This window comes from Sapajus apella, unplaced genomic scaffold, assembly GCF_009761245.1.
Source record: "Sapajus apella isolate SASKATOON/1434 unplaced genomic scaffold, GSC_monkey_1.0 scaffold103, whole genome shotgun sequence".
Classification (NCBI taxonomy): Eukaryota; Metazoa; Chordata; class Mammalia; order Primates; family Cebidae; genus Sapajus; species Sapajus apella.
The window spans coordinates 554,147-555,062 of record NW_022437043.1 but is presented as its reverse complement, the minus strand read 5'-3'; positions in this window follow the sequence as shown (position 1 = coordinate 555,062).

Genomic DNA, 916 nt, shown 5'->3' with positions numbered 1-916 from the left:
CCCAAGGCACATAATTGTCAGATTCACCAAGGTTGCAATGAAGGAAAAAATGCTAAGGGCAGCTAGAGAGGAAGGTCAGGTTACCCACAAAGGGAAGTCAATTAGACTCACAGCAGATCTCTCAGCAGAAACCCTACAAGCCAGAAGAGAGTGGGGGCCAATATTCAACATACTTAAAGAAAAGAACTTTCAACCTAGAATTTCATATCAAGCCAAACTAAGCTTCATAAGCGAAGGAGAAATAAAATCGTTTATGAACAAACAATTGCTGAGAGATTTCATCACCACCAGACCTGCCTTACAAGAGCTCCTGAAAGAAGCACTAAACATAGAAAGGAACAACCAGTACCAGCCACTCCAAAAATGTACCAAATGGTAAAAAGCATGGACACAAAGAAGAAACTGTGTCAACTAATGGGCAAAACAACCAGCTAGCATCAAAACGGCAGGATCAAATTTACACATGACAATATTAATCTTAAATGTAAATGGACGAAATGCCCCAATCAAAAGACACAGGCTGGCAAATTGGATAAAACGTCAAAACCCATCCGTGTGCTGTATCCAGGAAACCCATCTCACATGCAAGGACATGCATAGGCTCAAAATAAAGGGACGGAGGAACATTTACCAAGCAAATGGAGAGCAAAAAATGGCAGGAGTTGCACTCCTAGTCTCTGATAAAATAGAATTTAAACCAACAAAGATCAAAAGAGACTAAGAAGGGCATTACATAAAGGTAAAAGTATCAATGCAACAAGAAGAGCTAATGATCCTAAATATATATGCGCCCAATACAGGAGCACCCAGATCCATAAAACAAGTTCTTAATGACCTACAAAGAGACTTAGACTCCCACACAATAATAGTGGGAGACTTTAACGCTCCACTGTCAATATTAGACAGATCAATGAGA